At 51.6% G+C, this 26,184-nt stretch overlaps 1 protein-coding gene and 1 non-coding gene across 3 annotated transcripts in view; both read left to right on the forward strand.

Moving 5' to 3' along the window:
- The first annotated feature begins 5,331 nt into the window (after positions 1 to 5,331).
- DNAJC5 (DnaJ heat shock protein family (Hsp40) member C5) overlaps positions 5,332 to 26,184 on the forward strand; it is a 40,518-nt gene continuing 19,665 nt past the window's right edge. For both annotated transcript variants that reach the window (XR_004431383.1, XM_033187183.1), the window contains exon 1: positions 5,332 to 5,535. The gene's annotated coding sequence lies outside the window, so the exon portion shown is untranslated. The remainder of the gene's footprint in view (positions 5,536 to 26,184) is intronic.
- LOC117069172 lies at positions 18,931 to 19,095 on the forward strand. The gene has a single exon (XR_004431420.1). It is a non-coding gene; the product is annotated as a U1 spliceosomal RNA (small nuclear RNA).

Consider the following 26,184-nt stretch of genomic DNA (forward strand, 5'->3'; position numbering starts at 1 on the left):
CACCTGTAGTCCCAGTCATTCTGGAGGGTGAGGCAGATCACCTGAGCCCAGGAGTTCAAGACCAGCCTGGGCAACATATTGGGATTCCATCTCAACTAAGTAGGCCGGGTGTGGTGGCTCATGTCTATAAGCTCAGGACTTTGGGAGGCCAAGATGGGAGGATCACTTGAGCCTGGGAGTTTGATACCAGCTTGAGCAATGTAGCCAGGCCCCGACTCTACAAAAAAGTGAAATAATTAGTCCCAGCTACTCAGGAAGCTGACCCTTGAGTCCAGAAGGTTGAGATTGCAGTGAGCCATGATCACGCCACTACACTCCAGTCTGGGTGAGATTGAGACCCTGTCTCAAAAAAATAGTAATAGTTGTAGGCCAGGTGCCGTGGCTCATGCCTGTAATCCTAGCACTTTGAGAGACTGAGGTGGATGGATCACAAGATCAGGAATTTGAGACCAGCCTGGCCAAGATGGTGAAACCCCGTCTCTACTAAAAATACAAAAAACTAGCTGGGCGCGGTGGCGGCGCCTGTGGTCCCAGCTACTCGGAGGCTGAGGCGAGAGAATGGCGTGAACCCGGGAGGCGGAGCTTGCAGTGAGCTGAGATCCGGCCACTGCACTCCAGCCTGGGCGACACAGCGAGACTCCGTCTCAAAAAAAAAAAAAATTAGCCAGCGGTGGCGGGCGCCTGTAATCCCAGCTACTCGGGAGGCTGAGGCAGGAGAATCGCTTGAACCTGGGAGGCAGAGATTGCAGCAAGCCGAGATCGTGTCATTGCACTCCAGCCTGGGTGACGAGAGCGAGACTCCATCTCAAAAAAAAAAAAAAAAAGTTGTAGTATAGAGTTCTGTGCATTCGAAAAGCCACGTGCTGGCCATCTTGCCTCTGGTGAAGAGCTAGGCTGCATCAAACACAAGTGCCAGGAACCCACTGGGAGGAGTGCAGGGCCCCACTACCTGGGCCAGCACATGATGGCTGTCAGGGGTTCGTGTTACTCCATGCTCAACGGCCTTCAAAGGCTTGACCTCATTCTGGGGATGAGGGACCACTTGGAATAATAGCGAGTACCTGAAGCCTCTCACGTGCTGAATGAACAGGGCAAGTTTGGACTCTCTGGCTCAGGTCAGAAGACAGCCAAGACGGCACCGATGAAATGAAGCAGGGTCCTCCCTTGGGGCGGGCTCCCACAGCAGCTGCTGCAGGAAGGATCCACCTGCCGCTGTGCGGAACGTTTGCTTCTGCGGGTTAGACAAGTGCACCTGTGGCTCCGGGACGTCCCATGGTGGTGCGACAGCTGCTTTGTTATTAGGGTTTATTTTATTTTATTTTTTGTAACGGAGTCTCGCTCCGTCGCCCAGGCTGGAGTGCAGTGACCGATCTCAGCTCACTGCAAGCTCCGCCTCCCGGGTTCACGCCATTCTCCTGCCTCAGCCTCCCGAGTAGCTGGGACTACAGGTGCCCACCACTACACCCGGCTAGTTTTTTGTATTTTTGGTAGAGATGGGGTTTCACCGTGTTCGCCAGGATGGTCTCGATCTCCTGACCTCATGATCCGCCCACCTCGGCCTCCCAAAGTGCTGAGATTACAGGCGTGAGCCACCGCGCCTGGCCTTGTTAGGGTTTTAAGGTAATTTACAGGATTCTAAAGCCAAAACTGGATACAAAGCCATGCTCAGAAACAGGCTCTGCTCCCCACCCACCCTCTGTCATGACTTACTGCTCATCCTCCCAGTGTGTTTCACGCAAAAGCAAGCACCTATGAAGATGCTCTCATTCCCTTCCTTTCCTCGGTCAAACAATGGCATACAGTGTTCTGCACTTTGCCCCTCCTTCCCACTAACATGCTCCAGAGTGCTCACTGCATCATCTGTACAGACTCTTGAGGGGCGGCCGGGCACAGTGGCTCACGCCTGCAGTCCCAGCACTTTGAGAGGCCAAGGCAGGCGGATCACCTGAGGTCAGGAGTTTGAGACCAGCCTGGCCAACATGGTGAAACCCGTCTCTACTAAAAATAGAAAAATTAGCCAGGCGTAGTGGCACGTGCCTGTAATCCTAGCTGCTCAGGAGGCTGAGGCAGGAGAATCACTTGAACATGGGAGGCAGAGGTGGCAGTGAGCCGAGATCATGCCATTGCACTCCAGCCTGGGCGATAAAGCGAGACTGTCTTAAAAAAAAAACCTTGAGGGGGCACCTCCACTCTGCCTCTGGTTTGGCACTTTGCATGTATCCATTCTTAGTCTTCAGAGTTCCCATTGGAAAACTCCTTTAGTGGGAGCACCAGACTTTGGACGTCAGAGGTAGCCAGGCTTACCCCAGATGGAAGAGCAGGGAAAGTTAGGTGACCTTGAATTGTATGGTACATAAGCCCCAATACAGCAGGGAGCTGGTACCAATAAAGGGTGACATGCGCTGTTGCCGCCTGCAGTCAGGATTTACCGTAATTTATTTTAGGATGAGTTCCACGTGGTCTTCATTTATTGAACAGATACTGTAACTGCCCTGTGGGTAAGAGTCTGCTAGGTTTTGTGTGGTCCAAGAGTGAGTCCAACGTGGACCCAGTGCTCAAGGAATTTGCAAACCATCTGTTGGGGAAGACATATTCCCTTATGTACCTGGCTCATGTTTGACGAGGTGAAACGCTTGGAGAGCTTCGAGGACGGAGCAAGTGGAGTAAGTGGACCTGAGGAGTGGGCAGCAATGCCTGAAGGCTCAGTCCCCTCTTCTGAGTGAGGATAATGGCATCTACCTCATCATATTGAAGGGCTTAAGCTTATACAGCACTTAGCACAGGGCCTGATGTATCGGAGGTAAACATGAGACTCTTCCCAACTGTAGCCACAGTCAATCTCTCGCAGGTACCTTCCTGTCTTCTTTTTTTATTTTTTATTTTTTTTGAGACAGGGTCTTGCTCTGTCACCCAGGCTGGAGTGCAGTGGTGCAATCTTAGCTCACTGCAACCTCCACCTCCCGGGCACAAGCAATTCTCCTGCCTCAGCCTCGTGAGCAGATGGGATTTACAGGGGCATACACCACCACGCCCAGCTAATTTTTGTATTTTTAGTAGAGACAGGGTTTTGCCATGTTGGCCAGGCTGGTGTTGAACTCCTGACCTCAGGTGATCCGCCCACCTCAGCTTCCCAAAGTGCTGGGATTACAGGCGTGAGCCAGTGTACCTGGCCATAACTTCCTGTCTTATTTTCTCCAAGCAGGCTGGCGTGTTCATGGATCGATATGTGTGTGATACTTTTTACATATCGTGCATCGAGCTCATTTTAGTTCCAGGAGTTCTTTGCTCCTGTGTAGCCTTTCTATACATTATCTTTCTTTTTTTTCTTCTTTTTAAATAAAAGATGGGGTCTTGCTCTGTTACACAGGCAGGAATGCAGGGACACAGTCATAGCTCACTGCAGCCTTGACCTCCCACCCGATCCAGCCTCCTGAGTAGCTGGGACTACAGGGGCATGCATGCCACTGTGGCCCGGCCAATTAAAAAAAAATTTTTTTTGGCCGGGTGCGGTGGCTCGCGCCTGTAATCCCAGCACTTTGGGAGGCTGAGGCGGGCGGATCACGAGGTCAGGCGATTGAGACCATCCTGGCTAACACGGTGAAACCCCGTCTCTACTAAAAATACAAAAAAATTAGCCGGGCATGGTGGCGGGCACCTGAAGTCCCAGCTACTCAGGAGGCTGAGGCAGGAGAATGGCGTGGACCCGGGAGGCGGAGCTTGCAGTGAGCGGAGATCGCGCCACTGCACTCCAGCCTGGGTGACAGCAAGACTCCGTCTCAAAAAAAATTTTTTTTTTCTGTAGAGATGGGGGTCTCACTCTGTCGTCCAGGCAGGTCTCAAACTCCTGGGCTCCAGTGATCCTCCTGCCTTGGTCTACCAAAGTGCTGAGATTCCAGGCATGAGCCATGGTGTCCCGTTGTATACATTTCAGTAACTATAATATTCCATTTGAGTGCTCACTTGTGCAGTTGGGCAGGTTTCCATTCTATTAAAAATAGTGCCTTCATAGACATTTCAGTGCATATACCTTTTTCTGTATTTGTGAATATTTTCTTTGAAAGAATGTCCCTAAAGTGGAACTACTAGGTCTCAGAGGGACTCACTTAAGGCCTGGTTCATTCATTCTTGCAGCTCCCAGCACAAGTGGAATATAGCTTCAACCTGAGATCGGTACCAGGCCCATTTCATTCTCTTATCCCTCCAATTCTGGCCTGAAATCATTCATTCTCTTGAATCTATAGTTGTAGATATGAACCTGGCCTTTCTGCTTCTTGGGTTCCATAGGCCTTGTCTTCCTGCTTGCTTGATGTTGCACAGTTTAATGACTGCTAGGAGGCTTCCCAAGCTCTCTGACACTTCCAGGCTCTGAGACTGCAACGAGCTTGGCAATTCAGGACTGGCATTATGGCAGTGAGTTATGAGGGCAGAGGAAGAAGGAGGCCAGAACGCGTTGAGAGAATTTGGGTTTCACGCAGTATGTCACGGGAAGCCTTGGATGCCACTGGATTTGTTTTAAAAAGACGACCTCACTGAACTCAGGTGAACGGGCAAGGGTGGAAGCGAGGAGACAGGAGCACCGGCCGCAGAGGTCTGGGAGCTTCTAGGATGGGAAGTGGCACAGGCCGCCTATGCAGGGCAGGCCGTCAGTGAGTGGCGGAGTGCCTGCAGTCACAGGGACAGGGAAGGGTGGCCGGCGGGTCTCCACGCCCTCAGCGGGCCGACAGGATGGACAAGGGCAGAGGGAAGTGGAGTGGACGTTCGTCGTCCTGCCCCTCCACGCCGTTGTTTGGAGATGATTGCGGGAGGGTGGGAGGGTGCTGGCGACAGCATTTCAGTGGTTGGACAGGAAGGAAGGAAGTCCCATCTCGGCGCTCCAGGGATGCGCAAATGTCAGTCCCAGGACGGTGGCTCGGGAGGGGGGCGGTTGCGATGGTCCGCAGCCATCTCCCACCAGCTCCCTGTTCAGTTCTTTGATGAGAACGATTACGTTTTCTCAGTCTTACTTAAAGTGCTGAGTAAACTTACCTGCAAGACCAGCAAGCCCTGCGCCTCTTTTTCTGCGCGGTTCCCCGCAGCACATGCTGGCCCAGCCGGGACTCGGGATCCACCTGCGGCCACCTGAAGACTGGGAGGGCTGGCTCCGCCCCCGTCCCAACCGGCATGACGGGCCCCGCCCATTCATGGGCGGAGCCTCCGCCGGGCGCCTCTGCCCTGGGCTGTCACTCGGGACTCCGCCCCCCGTGGGCGGAACCTCCGCTCGGCGCTCTGAGCACATGCGCAGCCGGTCCCGCCCGCGGCTCCGACCCGCCGGAGCCCACGTCCTTCCGGGAGCGCGCGCGCCGGTGCGGGTGCGTGCGTGAGCGTGCGCGTCTCCGCCGCCGCTTCTGCTGCCGGTGCTGCACCCGCGCCCTCTGCCGCCGCCGCCGCCCCCCGGGGTCTCCAGGCTGAGGAGTGCGTCGGCCGCTGCCCAGCAGCGCCGCGGAGCGGGGAGCGGAGCCGCGGAGCCGGCGGGAGGGCGGGCGGGCGGACGGGCAGGTGAGCTCGCTGCGGGCCGGGCGGGCGGGTCGGCCCACGTCAGGTCGGGGCGGGCGGGCGGGGGCGCGGGCGCGGTTGGGGGCGGGGGCGGCGCGCCAAAGCCGGAAATGGCGGCGACCCCCGGGCCGGGGCCGCGCGGGCGCTCGGGGCCTGAGCTGCTGTGACGCCGCGGCCTGGGCCGGGCTGGGGCGGGGGCGCGGGAAGGTCGGCGCCGGGGCCTGCGGGAGCCGGGCCGGGCCGGGGGTCTGAGTGCCGCGTCCCGCCGTGGGGACTGGGGCCGCGCTCTCCGCGGGTCTCTCCGGGCCCGGGACGCCCCCTCCGCTTCCCCAGGTCTTCGCGGCCACCCCCGACCCCCCGGGGTCCTCCCCCTTCTGCAGGAGCACCGGAGAAACTGGAGCATCGCTGGTTTTAGGGTGGCAGATAATTTAGTCCCTGGGTCGTTGTGTTTATAGCTCGGGGAATTGAAAATTGTTCTTTAGCGCACCTTAAATTAATCTTTCAGACGTTTTAAATTCCAAAAAGCATTTGGTTTGTAAGAAAAAACCTGCCTTATCCGCCTTATAAAAACATTTGAAGCCATGCTTTATGTTGAACTCTTGAGGAGAGAGTATTAGGAACTCATCCGTTCAGGTTCTAACTTGTTGGTTTTAAGTGTCTGGATTAAAGACTCTTTTTCGTGTGCCGAAGCCATGATTTCTCAAATTCATTCAGTTGTGTCATACAGGAAAAGGAAGTAAAAATTTCAGCTTTATTTTTGTTTTCCGGCTTAGGCTTGGTTGGGAAAATTTGGTGGTGGGTAGACACTTCTGCTCTTATTTGTCTGTTTAGAAAAACCTAATGACAAAAACAGTTATATTGCTCCGTCTATTGTCATGGTTACTTGAAGGCAAAACTTTACCCAAAGCTTCTGAGATTTTATGTTCGTTTATTTGCTTCTCTTTTTAAAAAATGTCAGCTAAGTTTCAGGAATGAGTAATCTGTCAAACAGGAGATGAAATTAGAAGCCTGGATCTAAGGCCTCTGGGGAAGTTTCGGTTGAGTTCATGGTTCCCCTTTCACTTGTGTCGGTGCTGTAGGATTCGGGCTGGCTCCGGCTGGCGTCTGGCCCAGCAGAGAGCTGTAGGGGCCCGCTCTGGTTGCTGGCTGTGTGGCCTCTGATGGATGCCCCTGGCGAGGATGTTAATGAGCCTGCATCATCTGAGTCCACCCACCCTCTGACTGGCACCTGACTCACTCTGCACCTGCCGTATCAGCCTCCTTGCTGGTTCTGAACAGACCCACATGCTCTGTCCTTGGATCTTCCTGGAATGTCTGGTGTCTTAACCTCCTGGCCTGGCGACTGCCTGCCTACCGTGCCACCCAATTCCCTGTCTCCCTTCCTCGCTTTATTTTCCCACAGTGCTGAATCCTCCTAGTGTCCTGCTTAATGCATTTATCATACTTAATATTTTACTGTGAGTTAGTAAGGTTCATGGAGAGACTGTTTTGTGAAAAGACCAGTTGCTGGCACATGATCTGGGCCCAGTAAATATTTGTTCAGTGAATGAACGTGAGGAGGTTAGCAGCAGCTGTGCCTGGGGCTGGCCTTGTCACTCGGAAGTCTTTGTGGGTGAGGTCTGAGCACGTATAGGTAAGGGTTCCTGGAACGTTGGCCCTCAGGACAGAGAGCCACCAGCTGTCACCTGCCCACTGGGGAAAGAGCCAGGTAGAGGTGGCTTGGAAGGGTGCATGGGACCCTTGTAAATCTTTTTGCAACTTTGAATCTATAATTATTTCAAAGTTAAAACGTTTCTAAAAAGTCAGATCTGTTTGGGTGCGGTGGCTCACACCCATAATCTCAGCATTTTGGGAGGCCGAGGTGGGCTGATCACTTGAAGTCAGGAGTTCGAGACTAGCCTGGCCAACATGGTGGAACCCCGTCACTACTAAAAATACAAAATTAGCTGGGTGTGGTGGCATGTGCCTGTAATCCCAGCTACTTGGGAGGCTGAAGCAGGAGAATCACTTGAATCCAGGAGGCAGAGGTTGCAGTGAGCCAAGATCACGCCACTGCACTCCAGCCTGGGCAAAAAGAGTGGAACTCCATCTCAAAAAAAAAAGAAGAAACCAACAACAGAAATTAGCTGGTCATGGTTGTGGGCATACATAATCCCAGCTACTCGGGAGGCTGAGGCAGGAGAATCACTTGAACCCAGGAGGCAGAGGTTGCAGTGAGCCAAGGTCACACCACTGCACTCCAGCCTGGCCGATAGAGCAAGACTCAGTCTCAAATAAATAAAAATAAAAAAATAAAAAGTTAGATCTGCCACTGGTAATAATGCTTTTAGAAATTTTGTCTTTGATTACCAGGAAAAACCCTACATGCTAGTTCTTATACTCTGTCGTGACATTTGGTCAAGTAGAGTGAGGTGGAATTTAATTCAGGAGAGTGACTGTGGTTGATCTCCTTAGCGCGAGGCCCTTCCGCTGTGGGGCTGTGACAGCAACAGAGGCTGCTTGGTGACTTGCGGACTCCAGTCCTTTCCACAGCCTCTACCTCATGCCCACATTAACTCAGCGAGTGGGCTTCAGGGCTTTCCTGCGTGCCCAAGGATGGTGGGATTAACGTGGTTCGGAGATTGAGCAGACGCTGCACGTGTCTCAGTCATTTTTGTTCCTCAGTTCCCCTTGCCTGGAGGGTGGATGCTGCTGAGCCCGGGTGTACAGCTGTCCCTGTGACCAGCAGCTTTGCCCAGGGTCTCCCCGTTAATCATCGTCAGAACCGGAACTTGAACTCAAGTCTTCGCTAGATCAGGTTTCTTCTAAGTATCTGGCATCACCAGGAAGAGCCCCGTACAAGGTGCAGGTTTTGTTATCCTTAGAGCCCAGCTGCGAGGTGTTCACGTGTATGCCTGGGGTTAGCAGTTCCGTAGGTGTTTGTTGAATGAATCACTAAAATGCAGTGGGGCGAGGAGTCATGATAAGGTAGAATTTTATCTAAGGTGGCGTTTGCTTCTGAAATCAGGCAGTAAGGTGAATGTGATACCCAGTTAGGAGCATGTAATGCCGCAGGTAAACTGTATCAGCAAATGAAAGCAGTTTTTCTCCAGTGAGGAAACAGACCCCTGGGTCATTGGGCTGGGTGAGAAGAAGCCATTTGTAGAGAAATGAAACTTGATGACTAGTCCTGCACGAGAGGTGGAGAAGAGACCCCTAACTCTCCGATTATCTCCAAGCGGCCATTAAAACGAGTGCTGCTAGGCCGGCCCGGCGGCTCATGCCTGTGATCCCAGCACTCTGGGAGGCCGAGGCGGGCGGATCTCAAGGTCAAGATATCGAGACCATCCTGGTCAACATGGTGAAACCCTGTCTCTAGTAAAAATACAAAAATTAGCTGGGCGTGGTGGCACATGCGTGTAATCCCAGCTACTCGGGAGGCTGAGGCAGGAGAATTGCTTGAACCTGGAAGGCAGAGGCTGCAGTGAGCCAAGATCGTGCCACTGCACTCCAGCCTGGGCAGCAGAGCAAGACTCCATCTCAAAACCAACAAATAAACTGTAGTGCTTCTAAAATGAGACTCATTGTGATGTTCTGATTAGAACATTCTCATGCCACAGGGTCCTGAGACGGGTCCAAGGAGCACGGTCTTCTGTCAGACACACCTCCTGCCCCGCCATCGGCTTTCCCACTGTGGCAGCAGAATCTGTGCTAGACCTTCATGAAAGAGGACAAGATCAGGGCTCACGTGACTGGGGCTGGATTGGAGCTGCTCTGTCTCTGAGCCTCTGCATTCTGTAAAATGAGGGTAGTGGTGCCTCCCCCTGTGTGCCTGCTGGGAGAGAAAAGGAGGCAATAAATGAAAGGTATCTTATCACCTCCTTCCTTAATAGAAGTGACGGAGATGCTGAAAAACAGTAATAATCTTGTTTTATGAAAGTGCTACCCCTAATCTAGGAGCTGGGACTGCCATGCCAGGAGCCCTCAGATAATGACATCCCTGAAGAGGATTAGCAGCTAGTCTGTTATCAGTCACAGCAGTTCAACCCAGAAGATTTAAGGATTAGATTACCCAACAACCTTGAGTGTAGATTTTGTCTCTCATCACCCTTTGCATTAACTTTGGGTGCATTGTGTATTAATGAGGAAGTTTGTTCTGCTTTATTCTTGGTACATGACAGACATTTAATAGATATAGGTCATTAGAAATAAAAATTGCTGGTCGGTCGCAGTGGCTTATGCCTGTAATCCCAGCACTTTGGGAGGCCGAGACGGGCGGTCACGAGGTCAGGAGATCGAGACCATCCTGGCTAACACGGTGAAACCCCGTCTCTACTAAAAATACAAAAAACTAGCCGGGCGAGGTGGTGGGCGCCTGTAGTCCCAGCTACTCGGGAGGCTGAGGCAGGAGAATGGCGTAAACCCGGGAGGCGGAGCTTGTAGTGAGCTGAGATCCGTCCACTGCACTCCAGCCTGAGCAACAGAGCGAGACTCCGTCTCAAAAAAATAAAAAATAAATAAAAATTGTTTTAACTTTTATGAGTTTTGCAAACATTGATATTTCACATTGAAATTGCAGAAATTAGGACAGCATCTCATTTTCTTTTTTTGGGATGGAGTCTCGCTCTCGCTCTGTCACCCAGGCTGGAGTCCTGTGGCGTGACCTCAGCTCACTGCAAGCTCCGCCTCCCGGGTTCAAGTGATTCTTATGCCTCGGCCTCCCAAGTAGCTGGGATTACAGGCACGTGCCACTGCGCCTGGCTAATTTTTTGTATTTTTAGTAGAGACGGGGTTTCACCATGTTAGCCAGGATGGTCTCAATCTCTTGACCTCGTGATCCACCATCCTTGGCCTCCAAAGTGCTAGGATTATAGGCATGAGCCACTGTGCCCAGCCCTTTTTTTTTTTTTTTCTGTGAGGGAATGGAATCTCACTCTGTCGCCCAGGCTTGAGTACGATTTCCGCTCATGGCAACCTCTGCCTCCTGGGTTCAAGCGATTCTCCTGCCTCAGCCTCCTGGGTAGCTGGGATTACAGGCACCTGCCATGACGCCTGGCTAATTTTTGTATTTTTAGTAGAGATGGGGTTTTGCCATGTTGGCCATGCTGGTCTTGAACTCCTGACCTCAGGTGATCCACCCACTTTGGCCTCCCAAGGTGTGGGATTACGGGCGTGAGCCACCGCACCCAGCCCCAGGTTGGTCTTGAGTTCCTGGACTCAAGTGATCGTCCCACCAGCATCTCATTTTCTAAGGAAATAAGTACTTAGACCAGGTTTGGGACACGTCTCTGAAAATTCTGGGCTGGTGCAGTTGCTCGTGCCTGGAATCCCAGCACTTTGAGAGGCCGAGGCAGGCGGATTGCCAGAGTCCAGGAGTGAAGACCAGCCTGGGCAACACGGCACAACCCCATCTGTACGAAAAATAGAAACAATTCGCCAGACGCGGTGACGTGCAGCTGTAGTCCCTGCTACTCGGAGGCTGCGGTGGTATCACCTGAACCTGGGAGGTTGAGGCTGCAGCAGACCATGACTGCGCCACTGCACTCCAGCCTGGGTGGCAGAGAAAGACACCGTCTCAAAAACAACGGAAAAAGGAAGTTCTGTCTTGATCAATAATTTCCTCTTCAGGACAAAGCTGCATATGCCAGAATTTAACTTTGTTCCAACATCATTCTACATTTTACGTGAATGGTTTCAAAAAACTTATTTCTGTGGCAGAGAACGTTGTCATTTATTCTTGACATATTAAACCTGAGTAGTATTTTTAAATTTTTGTGAGTGTTGTGAGTGCTTAGTGAATATTCCTTCAATATGGATATGAATGATTTTTTTGGATTTATAATTTTATTGTCCCTTTAAGTATTATGCATTGAACATGTGTCACCAGCAGGAATGATCATTACGAGATGGTGTCCAGAGCCATGTAGTGTCTGCATTGCTGTGTCCCAGGCATTCTTTGTTTGTTTGTTTGAGATGGAGTCTCGCTCTGTCATCCAGGCTGGAGTGCAGTGGCGTGATCGTGGCTCACTGCAGCCTCCACCTCCCGGGTTCAAGTGATTCTTCTGCCTCAGCCTCCTGAATAACTGGAATTACAGGCACGTGCCACCACTCCCAGCTAATTTTTGTATTTTCAGTAGAGATGGGGTTTCACCGTGTTACCCAGGCTGGTCTCGAACTCCTGACCTCAAGTGATTAGCCCACCTTGACCTCCCAAGGTGCTGGGATTATAGACGTGAGCCACTGCGCTCAGCCTGTGTTCTGAGGCATTCTGTGCCTGTTACGAAATCATGATGCTGGCAGGTCGGAGGATGGGATGGACTTGCCAGCCCCGTCGGCTGTGCCCTGCCCTCCTTGCTGTCTCTAGAGCGTGGCTGACTTCTGGGAGAGCTCTCCCTGCCCTGTGCCTCCTCTTTTTCACCAGGTAGAGTGGAAATGTGTTCTAGTGAAACTGCAGAACCAAAATATCCCGTCTTATTCCAACTCTTGAAGAAGCAGGAGCTGAATTCAGGTGCTTGAGGCCCAGTCCACGCGCTCCACATCAGTCTCGGGGTGGAGGCGAGCGCAGGTCCGAGGCCTCTCCCTCTGACTAGGCTGCAGGTACCTGGCGGGAGGAGTGACTGCAGCTCAGCGGAGGGAGTGTGCACCCCTGCCTGGCTTTTATTTCCGTCCTCCTGTTATCGGGAGGGATTAGCAGCAGAGCAAATGTTTGGGTTTTTGCTGTGCAGTTCCACTGGATTTTTCTTTATTAAACAGGATTGTGTTTTATTGCAAGAGGGTTTCCCTAAGACAAATAATGAAGGACATTCTGGGACCAAGAGTGCAGACTGTAATTTCTGTCATCCGTTGCCAAGTTCGTAGCCCTCACGCAGTGCCCATCTTTCCCCTTTGCTTGCAGGGCATTTTCAAACAGTATTTTGCTGTTCTTTTAGCTACTGCAATAGGGCTTGCTATTAAAATCTGAGATTTTAAATTTTTGCAAATTGCAGTAAATTTCACTAGTTCTCTCTTGATCTTTAAATAAGAGATTTCTTATGAGCCCAGTGTGGTGGCATGCATCAGTAGTCTCAGCTGCTTGGGAGGCAAAGGCTGGAGGATTGTTTGAGTCCATGCTGGGCAACATAGCAAGGCCTTCTGTCTTAAAAAATAATAAATTTTGACTGGGCACGGTGGCTCAAGCCTATAATCCCAGCACTTTGGGAGGCCAAGATGGGCAGATCACGAGGTCAGGAGATCGAGACCATCCTGGCTAACACGGTGAAACCCCGTCTCTACTAAAAAAAAATACAAAAAACTAGCCGGGCGAGGTGGCGGGCACCTGTAGTCCCAGCTACTCGGGAGGCTGAGGCAGGAGAATGTCATAAACCAGGGAGGCGGAGCTTGCAGTGAGCTGAGATCCAGCCACTGCACTCCAGCCAGGGTGACAGAGCGAGACTCCATCTCAAAAAAAAAAAAAAAAAAATTATAATAATAATAAATTTCTTATTATAAATGGACTTTTAAAAATGCACAAAACCAGCCGGGCGCGGTGGCTCAAGCCTGTAATCCCAGCACTTTGGGAGGCCGAGACGGGCGGATCACGAGGTCAGGAGATCAAGACCATCCTGGCTAACACAGTGAAACCCCGTCTCTACTAAAAAAATACAAAAAAAACTAGCCGGGCGTGGTGGCGGGCGCCTATAGTCCCAGCTACTTGGGAGGCTGAGGCAGGAGAATGGCGTAAACCCGGAAGGCGGAGCTTGCAGTGAGCTGAGATCCGGCCACTGCACTCCAGCCTGGGAGACAGAGCGAGACTCTGTCTCAAAAAAAAAAATGCACAAAACCAGTCAACATATGTTTTTTAAATTAACTGAGAAAGAAGCTATATTCCCGTAAAGCCTTTACCTGGGCTGTATTCATCTTTTTTTTTTTGAGACAGAGTCTTGCTCTGTCGCCCAGGCTGGAGTGCAGTGGCGCGATCTCGGCTCACTGCAAGCTCCGCCTCCCGGGTTCACGCCATTCTCCTGCCTCAGCCTCCCGAGCAGCTGGGACTACCGGCGCCCACCACCACGCCCGGCTAGTTTTTTGTATTTTTTAGTAGAGACGGGGTTTCACCGTGTTAGCCAGGATGGTCTCGATCTCCTGACCTCGTGATCCGCCCGTCTCGGCCTCCCAAAGTGCTGGGATTACAGGCTTGAGCCACCTCGCCCGGCTTCTTTTTTTTTTTTTTTTTTGAGATGGATTCTCGCTCTGTTGCCCAGGCTGGAGTGCAGTGGCGCGATCTTGGCTCACTGCAATCTCCGCCTCCCAGGTTCTCTGCCTCCCGGGTTCAAGCGATTCTCCTGCCTCAGCCTCCCTAGTAGCTGGGACTACAGGCGTGAGCCGTCACGCCCAGCTAATTTTTGTATTTTTGGTGGAGACAGGGCTTCCCCATGTTGGCCAGGATGGTCTCGATCTCTTGACCTCATGGTCTACCCACCTCAGCCTCCCAAAGTGCTGGGATTACAGGTATGAGCCACTGTGCTTGGCCCATCTCAAACTTTTTTTGTGTGTGTGTTTTTGTTTGAGATGGAGTCTCGCTCTGTCACCCAGGTTGGAGTGCCGTGGCTCGATCTCGGCTCACTGCAAACTCCACCTTCCGGGTTCACGCCATTCTCCTGCCTCAGCCTCCCAAGCAGCTGGGACTATAGGCACCCACCACCAAGCATGGCTATTTTTTTTTGTAGTTTTAGTAGAGACGGGGTTTCACAGTGTTAGCCAGGGTAGTCTTGATCTCCTGATCTCGTGATCTGCCCGCCTCGGCCTCCCAAAGTGCTGGGATTACAGGCGTGAGCCACCGCGCCCAGCCCATCTCAAGACTTTTAATAAGGCTCTTTGCATAGAAATATTTAAAAAATTAAAAAATTTTTGGCCAGGCTTAGTGGCTTAAGCCTATAATCCCAGCCCTTTGAGAGGCCAAGGCAAGCAGATTACATGAGGCCAGGAGTTCGAGACTAGCCTGGCCAACATGATGAAACCTTGTCTCTACTAAAAATACAAAAATTTGGGCAGGTGCAGTGGCTGACGCCTGTAATCCCAACACTTTGGGAGGCTGAGGTGGATAGATCTGTTGAGTTCAGGAATTTGAGACCAGCCTGGGTAACATGAGGAAAACCTATCTCTGCAGAAAATACAAAAGTTAGCTGGGCATGGTGTTGCACGCCTGCAGTCCCAGCTACTCGAGAGGCTGAGGGGCTGAGGTGGGAGGATCCCTTGTGCCTGGGAGGTAGAGCTTGCAGTGGGGGATGAAAAAGAATACCCCATGTCCAAATAGCAAAACACTCTGAAATGAGACAAACGGGTTTGTTGAACAGGCGTTCTGGGACAAGGTTGCCTAATATGCATGAGCCATAATCCCCAGGACAGCCCTGCAGGGGAATCTTAAACAGGTTTTTAGATTCTTGAGTATAAAGGTATAATATTGAAGAGTAAGCACAAATAATTCTGTCGTACGTGTTAAAGTGACAACACAGAATTTACAAAATTGCCTTTTTTCCCCCAAAATTACCTCTTACGATGTGATTTCTGTTGGTACTGTTTTCTCTTGCATCATCCTCCCAGGTTGAGTAACCCTAACTGATTGTCACCAACAGACGGCCTCACAGCATCCTTCTCCCTGGTGTGAGCACTGCTTAATTCAGCGTGTGTGAAAATACACTAAGACAAGGGCCCTGTAACTTGTACAGAATCTGAAGTGGCTTTCAATAGGCAGCTGGTCCAGCTGCCTCTTAGTGTGTCTGGCCTCCAGGTGGGCGGATTAAGATGCATACAGGTGTTCACGGTCTAGGCATCCTTGGAAACCTGCTCTGGTTTAGGGTAAATAGGCAAAATTTGACTAATGCTGTTCCTCGCATGCGCTGGTGGCCTTTGCCCTGGACTCACTCCAGAACAGCTAGGTGTCCAGCTGACTGACAGCCGCCTTCCCCGAAAGCCTTAAACAGACTTCTCTTATGTTTTTAAAAGACAAAGGACAAGAAGGCAGATTAATAAACGGTGGGTTTTTTTTTTTTTTCTTGAGACAAAGTCTTGCTCTTGTGCCCCAGGCTGGAGTGCCATGGCACGGTCTTGACTCTCTGCAGCCTCTGCTTCCCGGGTTCAGGTGATTCTCCTGCCTCAGCCTCCGGAGTAGCTGGAAGGAGCTACAGGTGCGCACCACCACTGCCGGCTGATTTTTGTAGTTTTGATAAAGATGGGGTTTCACCGTGTTGTGTTGGCCAGGCTGATCTTAATCTCCTGACCTCAAATGATCCGTCCGCCTTGGCCTCCCAAAGTGCTGGGATTACAGGCATGAGCCACTGTGCCCGGCCCAGGATATTTTTTTAGTTAAGGAAACTACTTTTTACATCTAAAATTCTGTGCAACAATAATTAGTATGTCTTCTAGCTGAGAAATAATAATAATTAATATGTCTTCAAGCTGAGAAAGACTAAAAATACAAAAAAATTAGCCAGGCGTAGTGGTGGGTGCCTGTAGTCCCAGCTACTCGGGAGGCTGAGGCAGGAGAATGTCATAAACCCGGGAGGCGGAGCTTGCAGTGAGCTGAGATTGCGCCACTGCACTCCAGCCTGGGTGACTGAGCGAGACTCCATCTCAAAAAATAAATAAATTAATTAATTAATAAAAATATGACGGTGGCCTGGGTGCAGTCGCTCACACCTGTGCTCCCAGCACGTTGGGAGACTAAGGTTGGAGGCTCACTTGAGCCCGGGAGTTTGCCTAGCCTGGGAACCCTAGGGAGACCTGCCGCTACAAAAAATAAACAGTTATCCGGGTGGGGTGGTTGCACACCTGTAGCCCCAACTACTTGGGTGGCTGATGGGAGGATCTCAGGAGTCCAGGAGGTCACGGCTGCAGTGAGTTGTGATTGAGCCACTGCACTCCTGCCTGGACGATCCAGGGAGACTCTGTCTCTAAAATAAAATAAATGACAGTGGTCCATACAGTACCTTATTCAGAAAAGACTTGACGTACAAGAAAATAAGTTACTTGTGATCAGGACAGAGAAGAATTACTGTCTTCTGTGAAATGGATGCTGGGAATCAGTCACGATGTACGGTGCTTGTGAGGCTGACGTGCGTTCGAATTACAGCCCTGCTGATCCTTAGCAGGTGACTGCAAATAGGCGACTCCACCCTCCTGGGTCTCAGTCTTCTTAGCTGAAAGGCACAAGTCATCATCACAGTAGCTAACATGAACTGTGTGCCTGGTGCAGGGTCCGACAGCAGCTGACATGAACTGTGTGCCTGGTGCAGGGTCCGACAGCAGCTGACATGAACTGTGTGCCTGGTGCAGGGTCCGACAGCAGCTGACATGAACTGTGTGCCTGGTGCAGGGTCCGACAGCAGCTGACATGAACTGTGTGCCTGGTGCAGGGTCCGACAGCAGCTGACATGAACTGTGTGCCTGGTGCAGGGTCCGACAGCAGCTGACATGAACTGTGTGCCTGGTGCAGGGTCCGACAGCAGCTGACATGAACTGTGTGCCTGGTGCAGAGTCCGACAGCAGCTGACATGAACTGTGTGCCTGGTGCAGGATCCGACCGCGTCATTCAAGCCAGCTCCCAGGCATACCTTGCTGGACTGTTTCATCCCCGTTTGACAAAGAGGAGATTGAGATGGGGAGGTGTTGAGTAACTTGCCTGGTCACTGAGTGCCTCTAAATGGCAACCCAGACAGGTGACCCCAGAGCTGCCCTCCCACCCCCTGACCAGACCTGTCTCACAGGCCTGTTAGGAAGGGCTCTGTTCGCAGGTGGCAGGCACGTGCTGAGTGTCTCCTTAAGCTGCAGCTGCCGTGTAGATAAAACTCACAGCAGATATCACAGGTTTTGTCAGATCATACTGTCTCAATTTTTTTTTTTCTTTTTTTGAGACGGAGTTTCGCTCTGTCGCCCAGACTGGAGTGCAGTGGCCAGATCTCAGCACATTGCAAGCTCCGCCTCCCGGGTTTACGCCATTCTCCTGCCTCAGCCTCCCGAGTAGCTGGGACTACAGGCGCCTGCCACCTTGCCCGGCTAGTTTTTTTGTATTTTTTAGTAGAGACGGGGTTTCACTGGGTTAGCCAGGATGGTCTCAATCTCCTGACCTTGTGATCCGCCCGTCTTGGCCTCCCAAAGTGCTGGGATTACAGGCTTGAGCCACCGCGCCCGGCCACTGTCTCAATTTTGAGGTGCATGCATGTGTTTTACCACTTAACTACCTCTGAAATTTAGTTTTTTTTGTTGTTGTTGTTTTGAGACGGAGTCTCACTCTGTCGACAGGCTGGAGTGCAGTGGCGCGATCTCAGCTCACTGCAACCTCTGTCTCCTGGCTTCAAGTGATTCTCCTGCCTCAGCGTCCCCAGTGGCTGGGACTACAGGCACGTGTACCATCACGCCCGGCTAATTTTTGTGTTTTTAGTAGAGATGGGGTTTCACTACGTTGGCAGGGCTGGTCTCGAACTCCAGACCTCGTGATATCCGCCCCCACCCCACCTCGGCCTCCCGAAGTGCTGTGATTACAGGCATGAGCCACCGCACTCAGCCCTGAAATTTTGCATGTTTTACAGTTGGCTTGTCAGGGTTGAATTGGTGCACCTGATACTTGGTTGCATAGTAGACTCACTGGAATCATTCCACTTTCGTCACAGTTGCAGAGGCCCTCTCAAGCTGTGTGTGTGTGTTCGCTTCACCAGGGACAGCCCACGCATGGGAGGTGGTGGCCCGCCATCCCTCCTGGGAGAATTTCTCTAAGAGCAGCCCTAGGCCGGGGTCGAGTGCAGGAAAGTCAGGGCCATTTCCATCAGTTCCGTTTCAGAGCGGGTTCTCCCTGGAAGTGCTGGAAATACCTGGATGCCATCTGTAGCATTTTATGAACTGTGGCGGATCTGCTGTCTGTGTCTTGGGCTTCTGCTCTGCAGTCTGCTTAGTGGAAGCTGTCAGTCCACTGTACAGTGGGTGGAGCCGCAGCCAGGGTAGGTGTGCCGGTGATTGGTCACAGAGTGAACAGGGCAGAGGTCCCTAAGTAAATGTGATACTGCAGGTGGGATTGTGGGTATAGGTATTTTTATGACTTTGTGTGTTATGTGAAGTTGAGGATTTGAATGTTGTGATTATTATGTCCAGATACAGTTTGAGCCTGGTGCGGTGCAGGCGCGTGCCTGTGGTCCCAGCCACTTGAAGTGGGAGGAGAGGTTGAGCTCAGGATTTCCAGGCTACAGGGAGCCGTGATCCCACCACTGCACCGCAGCCTGGGCGACAGAGTGAGACCCCCTCTCAAAAAGAGAAGAGAAGAGGCTGGGCGCAGTGGCTCACGCCTGTAATCCAAACACTTTGGGAGGCTGAGGCAGGCGGATCACTTGAAGTCAGAAGTTCGAGACCAGCCTGGCCAACATGGTGAAACCCCATCTCTATTAAAAATACAAAATCATACTTACCTGGCAGGGGAGACACCATGATCACAAAGGTGGTTTTCCCAGGACGAGGCTTAGCCATTGCACTCTGGGTGTGCTGACCCCTGCGATTTCCCCACATGTGGGAAACTCGACTGCATAATTTGTGGTAGTAGGGGGACTGTGTTTGCACTGTCCCCCAAAATAAATAAATAAATAGATAGATAGATAGATAGATAGATAAATAAAGTACAAAATTCATTTGGGCGCAGTGGCTCCCGCCTGTCATCCCAGCACTTTGGGAAGCCGAAGTGGGTGGATCACCTGAGGTCAGGAGTTTGAGACCAGCCTGGCCAACATGGTGAAGCCCCATCTTTACTAAAAATACAAAAATTAGTCGGGAGCGGTGACGTGCGCCTGTAGTCCCAACTACTCTGGAGGCTGAGGCAGGAGAATCGTTCGTGCCTGGGAGGTGGCGGCTGCAGTGATTGCGCCAGTGCACTCCAGCCTGGTGACAGAGCAAGACTGCATCTCAAAAAAAAAAAAAAGAAAAGGAAAAAAAAATATTCTTCCCCATGAGAGTAGATTTCTACGGAATTGATAGCTGGTTTTATGCCCTGTCTTCCATGATACAAAGTGTGTCCGGACCCATCTGGCTGGGGATCCTCAGGAGAGCCTGCGGGGGGCAGCAGAGGCCCGCCTGGGTCAGGGCGAACCAGCCCGGAATCCTGGGCCTTTAGCTGCTGAGAGCATAGAACACCAGCAGCCAGAATGCCCTCATGGTTACTCATTTTATGAAGACTACTTTGTCTTTCATATTTGGGACTGTGTGAAGGTTTTCTGGAATGTTTTTGGTCATGGTAATAATTCTGCTCTAGGACCTTTATTGTCTAGCATTGTACAGAGATGACTGATTTGAACAGCAGCTACGATAATGGAAGACTGACTCGTGTCTTCAGACTCGTTCTGTTCCTGGGGTGCTTGGTCTAGGCCCCCTTTATATGGGGAGGTTCAAACCTTGATTGAATAGTCGCTGCCCAGGTGTTGTAACCTGTGGCCTCATTGGTGTCACTCGGACTTTTTCTCTGCTGTTTGCACCATCAAAAGTGATGTGCTCTGGCCGGGCACGGTGGCTCACGCCTGGAATCCCAGCACTTTGGGAGGCTGAGGTGGGCGGATCACGAGGTGGGGAGATCAAGACCATCCCGGCTAACACAGTGAAACCCCGTCTCCACTAAAAATACAAAAAATTAGCCGGGCGTGTTGGCGGCGCCCGTAGTCTCAGCTACTCGGGAGGCTCAGGCAAGAGAATGGCAGGAACCCAGGAGGCGGAGATTGCAGTGAGCAGAGATCGCCCCATTGCCCTCCAGCCTGGGCCACAGAGCGAGACTCTGTCTCAAAAAGGAAAAAAAAAGTGACGTGCGCTTAGGACTGGGAGGGCGAGGCCCGGGGTGTTGGTGCCCGGCGCCCAGGAGGGCAGCAGTGTCGTGTTGGATAACCTGCTCTCCGAGTAATAGGGGTTTGAGAATGTTTGATTCTTTTTTTTTTTTTTTGAGACACAGTCTCCTCTGGCGCCCAGGCTGGAGTGCAGTGGTGTGATCTCGGCTCAGTGCAACCTCTGCCTCCTGGGTTCAAGCGATTCTCCTGCCTCAGCTTCCTGAGTAGCTGGGATTATAGGCATGCACCACCATGCCCGGCTAATTTTTAAGTTTTTAATAGAGATGGGGGTTCACCATATTGGCCAGGCTGGTCTTGAACTCCTGATCTCAAGTGATCTGCCTGCCTCGGCCTCCCAAAGTGCTGGGATTCCAGGCCTCAGGCGCGTGCCCGGCCCTGTTTAAATGTGTGTCTGTAGTTATTTTGTTCCACTTCTGATCTGCTTTTCCTTTGGAATTACTGTGTTCTAAGCACCAGGTTACCAAAAAAAAGAAAAAATCTTTGTTAGGTTTCCAGACCCAAGTCAATACAGATAAAATTAATGCAGCAAACATTTACTGAATGCTTTGTTAGGCCTGGGGCAGTAGCTCAGTTTATGAATTCAAAGGGCTTCAGCGTGTGGGGTTTGGTTTTGTTTCTCTGTAGCTAATCATACCCTGGGAATGGTTTTATAGTTTCCGGAAACCGTGGTTCTGGGCAGGGTGGCAGCTCTGGGTGGAGGCAGTTCCATCCTTCCTCAGGTGTGGCCGCCAGTCCTGTTGCTTCCTGACATTAACTTTGTGACTCACGAGGGCAGGTGTTCGTTTTCTGTGTCAGCAAGCACGGGGCTTGTTACTGTGTGAGGAGGGCTGGCTGCCCTGCCTGTCCGTTCTTCCCTGGCTCGGCCGGGCCGCTCCCGTGGCTCCAGCTCAGATTCATCTCCTCTCGCACTTGGATGTTTGGTGACGGTGGTGGAAGCAGTTTTATTTACTCTTGCTGTTCTCACGTTACTTTAAGCATCACTGTTGCTTTTTATTCTTAGAATGAAGGAGGAAAGGTGAAATCTTTTGGGGGTTTCTGTGTTTCCAGTGACTTTAGGAATTCCTTTTTTTGGCCGGGCGCGGTGGCTCAAGCCTGTAATCCCAGCACTTTGGGAGGCCGAGACGGGCGGATCACGAGGTCAGGAGATCGAGACCATCCTGACTAACACGGTGAAACCCCGTCTCTATTAAAAAATACAAAAAAACTAGCCGGGCGAGGTGGTGGGCACCTGTAGTCCCAGCTACTCGGGAGGCTGAGGCAGGAGAATGGCGTGAACCCGGGAGGCGGAGCTTGCAGTGAGCTGAGATCCGCCACTGCACTCCAGCCTGGGCGACAGAGCGAGACTCCGTCTCAACAAAAAAAAAAAAAAAAAAAAGAATTCCTTTTTTTTTTTTTTTCGAGACAGGGTCTTGCTCTGTCATTCAGGCTGGAGTGCAGTGGCAGGATCTTGGCTCACTGCAGCCTTGACCTCCTGGGCTCAAGTGATTCTCCCATCCCAGCCACCTGAGTCACTGGGACCACAGGTGTGCACCATCATGCCTGGCGAATTCTTGTATTTTTTTTTTAATCGAGATGGGGTTTCACCATGTTGCCCAGAATGGTCGAACTTCTAGGCTTAAGCAATCTCCCCACCTCAGCCTTCTGAAGTGTTGGGATTACAGGCATGAGCTGCCATGGCTGGCTTAAAAGTCTTTACATTTGAGGCCGGGCGCGGTGGCTCAAGCCTGTAATCCCAGCACTTGGGGAGGCCGAGATGGGCAGATCACGAGGTCAGGAGATCGAGACCATCCTGGTGAACATGGTGAAACCCCGTCTCTATTAAAAAAAATACAAAAAAACTAGCTGGGCGCGGTGGCGGGCGCCTGTAGTCCCAGCTACTCGGGAGGCTGAGGCAGGAGAATGGCGTGAACCCGGGAGGCAGAGCGTGCAGTGAGCTGAGATCCGGCCACTGCACTACAGCCTGGGCGATAGGACCAGACTCCGTCTCAAAAGAAAAAAGTCTTTACATTTGACATTCGTTTTAAGTTAGGAGGAAAGGCCTAGCTCGCTAGCTCATGTCTATAATCCCAGCACTTTGGGAGACCGAGGAGGATGGATCATTTGAGGCCAGGAGTTCGAGACCAGCCTGGCTAACATAGCAAAACCTTATCTCTGCCAATAATACAAAAATTATCTGGGCATGGTGGCAGACGCCTGTGATGCCAGCGACTCGAGAAACTGAGGCAGGAGAACTGCTTGAACCCAGGAGGAGGAGGTTGCAGTGAGCCGAAAGTGCGCTATTGCACTCCAGCCTGGGTGACAAAGCAAGAATCGGTCTCAAAAGGAAAGAGCAGTAAAGGCGAGGGAGACCTGTGAGGTGACACACAGCATCTTCTCTCTAGCTTTCTGTGTTGACCTTGCTTAGAATTTCTTCAAATGTATTTACAGAGTTCATCGGGTTTTTTTTTGGAATAGATAAGACATCCAGAAATACACATTCAGACTGTGGGGCTTCTACCCTTTTAACTGGGTTCCAGGTCCCTGTCCCTAGCGTGCTCTGACTGTCAGCCCTTCCCCTGCCTGACCTACCTGTCTGAGTATCTTTTGGCAGTCGGGTTTTTGTTGGTGGTGGTGGATTTTTTTTTTTTTTTTTTTTTTTTTGAGACCGAGTCTTGTTCTGTCGCCCAGGCTGCAGGCCGGGGAGTAGTGGCGCGATCTCAGCTCCCTGCAACCTCCACCTCCTGGATTCAAGCGTTTCTTGTGCCTCAGCCTCCTGAGTAGCTGGGACTACAGGCGCGTGCTACCATACCCAGCTAATTTTTGTATTTTTTTTTTTTAGTAGAGACGGGGTTTCACCGTGTTGGCCAGGGTGGTCTCGATCTGCTGACCTCGTGATCTGCCCACCTTGGCCTCCCAAAGTGCTGGGGTTACAGGTTTGGCCATCGCTCCCGGCCGGCAGTCAGTTTTCATATGGTTCGTCACAGATTTTAAATTAAGATTCCCCAGCAGGATAAAAGAAATGCCAGTTGTATTTTATTTTTCATATTTGTATTTTTAACAAAGTTTTTTTTTTTTGCATAGAATGAGCCAAGGGCATCTAGAGCGAAGAGGTAGTTCCCTGCCCTGTCTCCATCTCCCCGTCTGCACTGCCTCCCCATTCTATCTCCGCGTCTACACCGTCTCTCCCTGCCCAGTCTCCATCTCCCCATCTGCACCGTCTCTCCCTGGCCGGTCTCCATCTCCCCTCTGCAGCGTCTCTCCCAGAGGTGTTTGCTGGTGCCTTCTTTGCAGCTACCTGTGCTGTGTCATGCCCATTTGCTGACACAGCCCCTCCTGTGTCTTCCCCATCCCAGTGTGTCTGTCGCTCTTGGGAGTTTCTCCATGTTTCCTTTGTATCCTTAGGTGACTTGTCTTTTCCCCACTCCCCAGCACTCCACAGCACCTGTTGTCTCCTTCCCTTTCCTCCCCCTTCTCAGACATCATCTGTTCTTTCTAGCGTTGTTCCCCTTGTCCCAAGGTTCCTAACAGCCTTCTTTGTTTTTTTGTTTTTTTCTTTTGGTCAGATGGAGTCTTGCTTTGTTGCCCAGGCTGGAGTGCAGTAGTGCGGTCTCAGCTCACTGTAGCCTCTGCCTCCTGGGTTCAAGCGATTCTCCTGCCTCAGTCTCCTGAGTAGCTGAGACTACAGGCGTGTGCTACCACACCTGGCTTTTTGTATTTTTATTTATTTTTGAGAGAAAGTCTCTTTGTTGCCCAAGCTGGAGTACAGTGGCGCCATCTTGGCTCACTGCAACCTCCACCTCTCGGGTTCAAGCTATTCTCCTGCCTTGACCTCCCAAGCAGCTTACAGTAGGGATTACAGGCGCCACCACACCTGGCTGATTTTGGAATTTTAATATAGATAGGGTTTCACCATGTTGGCCCGGCTGGTCTTGAACTCCTGACTTCAGGTGATCTGCCCGCCTCGGCCTCTTCCAAAGTGCTGGGATTGCCCGCATGAGCCACCGCGCTTGGCCCTAACGGCCTTCTTGGCATTGTGTGTTCAGACCATCCATTGCAGGGTGTGTTATCTTTGTGGCCTGGAACGTCTCTCTCTGATCACTCTTCATCTTCCCACCCCTGAGCAGGCAGTGTCTCTCAAGGCCACCTGCCCAGCCACCGTCTTGGGGTGCCCACAGGAGGCTGGGGAGAAGAGCGAGGCAGTAGTGAGAAGCCCGTGATGCTCACCCTTGGCTGAGCACCTTAGAGCAGCCCTGACGCTGGCTTCTGTCTCTTGGTGAAAGTGGCACCCAGACTTCAGTCCTTACAGCTCGGAGCTCAGAACCGCGGAGGTGCCGTGGCCCACAGGGTTTACCTCGTAATTGCTGTTAAAACCCTTCTGGGCTTCCTAACGGAATGCTTAATGTTGAAATATTATTTTAAGTACTGCTATCTATGATGTGGTTAGAAATGCCAAAGAATATTTTGCTGTCTCTTTTTTTTTTTTTTTGAGACGGAGTCTCGCTTTGTTGCCCAGGCTGGAGTTCAGTGGCGCGATCTCCGCTCATTGCAAGCTCCGCCTCCCGGGTTCACGCGATTCTTCCACCTCAGCCTCCCAAGTAGCTGGGACTACAGGCGCCGCCACCATGCCCAGCAAATTTTTCTTTTGTATTTTTAGTAGAGACAGGGTTTCACCATGTCAAACAGGATGGTCTCGATCTCCTGACCTTGTGATCCACTCACCTCGGCCTCCCAAAGTGCTGGGATTACTGGCGTGAGCCACACCTGGCCAAAATATGTAGCTTTTGTAAAAATTTTGGAAATGGCCTCAGATAATTTCAGAGGTTTTTAAATAAAGGATGCTAAAAATGGAGCAAAATGGAGAGCCCCTGATAGACCTCCCGCATGGGGTTTGCAGTACGCCGGAGGCACCTGTGGGCCCAGGGAAAGACTGCCTGCTCTGTGGCTGCTCCTGGGACCTGGGCACTGAGCAGGCCTCAGACAGGTAGGAGCTGGTCTGTATCTCCTGCCACGCCCAGGCCCGTGCCTGATGAAGCAGATTCCTGTGGGTGATGAGTGTGAGGAGATAGTACAGAACCTTAGGATCAGGAAGGATTTCTTGAACAAAAAAGGGGGAAAACAGATTGAGAGATTCAGAAAGCTGTGACACATTCCGTGACCGCAGGGGTGACTTGGAGGAGTGCTGTTGTTCAGTGATCCGCGTGTTGTGAACACTTGTGCATTTAAATGGTTCAGATGCTGAATCTGATGTTTTGTGTTTTTTACTACAATTGGTAAGAAAAAGCTTTTGCTCATCAAAAGACACACCATAATAAGTAAAACACCTGTGAACTAGAAGATACTTGTAACATTCTTTTTTTTTTTTTTTTTTTGTTTCTGAGACGGAGTCTCGCTCTGTCGCCCTGGCTGGAGTGCAGTGGCCGGATCTCAGCTCACTGCAAGCTCAGCCTCCCGGGTTCGCGCCATTCTCCTGCCTCAGCCTCCCGAGTAGCTGGGACTACAGGTGCCCGCCACCTCGCCCGGCTAATTTTTTGTATTTTTAGTAGAGACGGGGTTTCACCGTGTTAGCCAGGATGGTCTCGATCTCCTGACCTCGTGATCCGCCCGTCTCGGCCTCCCAAAGTGCTGGGATTACAGGCTTGAGCCACCGCGCCCGGCGACTTGTAACATTCTTAACCAGTGAAGGGTTGGTGTCCAGATGTATCCACTGGGCACCACAGACAGAACGGCCTTGAAACGGGCTGGAGACGTTCACCCTCCTCAGGCCAGGCAAGCGCCGGGGAGCCCAGCCGTACCTGTCTTTGCTGAGGCCGCAGGGAGCCCCAAGCTCCAGTGGCCCCTGGTGCAGTCCTTGGAG

This window comes from Trachypithecus francoisi, unplaced genomic scaffold (assembly GCF_009764315.1).
Source record: "Trachypithecus francoisi isolate TF-2019V2 unplaced genomic scaffold, Tfra_2.0 Lachesis_group21, whole genome shotgun sequence".
NCBI classification, from domain to species: Eukaryota; Metazoa; Chordata; class Mammalia; order Primates; family Cercopithecidae; genus Trachypithecus; species Trachypithecus francoisi.